Raw genomic sequence first — 226 nt, 5'->3', positions numbered from 1 at the left:
TGACTCACTGGCCAATCAAGAAGTATCTACTGAAAAACAAGCCTCCCCCACCCCAGGCTTCAGGTGCACATTAGCCTAGGGGCAGGGAAGATCTTTAAAATTTACATTCTTATTACACCCCCAAAGTGGGCAGTGCTCTTTGGGCTGCAGAGATGAAAGCATTGCATATTTGTCTCCTTAGGGCCTTGGTGTCAGGGTTATTTTTGTGTTGTTGAAAACCAAAGTC

The 226-nt window shown here is 45.6% G+C and overlaps 1 protein-coding gene across 3 annotated transcripts in view; it reads left to right on the top strand.

Annotated features, from left to right (window-relative positions):
- Window positions 1-226, top strand: part of POR (cytochrome p450 oxidoreductase) — a 203,683-nt gene that overhangs the window by 192,342 nt on the left and 11,115 nt on the right. The window lies entirely within an intron of this gene.

This window comes from Petaurus breviceps, unplaced genomic scaffold (genome assembly GCF_028583685.1).
Source record: "Petaurus breviceps papuanus isolate PSGF00001 unplaced genomic scaffold, PetGlider_PUasm1.0 186, whole genome shotgun sequence".
In the NCBI taxonomy this organism is placed as follows: domain Eukaryota; kingdom Metazoa; phylum Chordata; class Mammalia; order Diprotodontia; family Petauridae; genus Petaurus; species Petaurus breviceps.
Note: the sequence above shows the minus strand (reverse complement) of the source record. Positions and strands in the feature narration are given on the sequence as shown.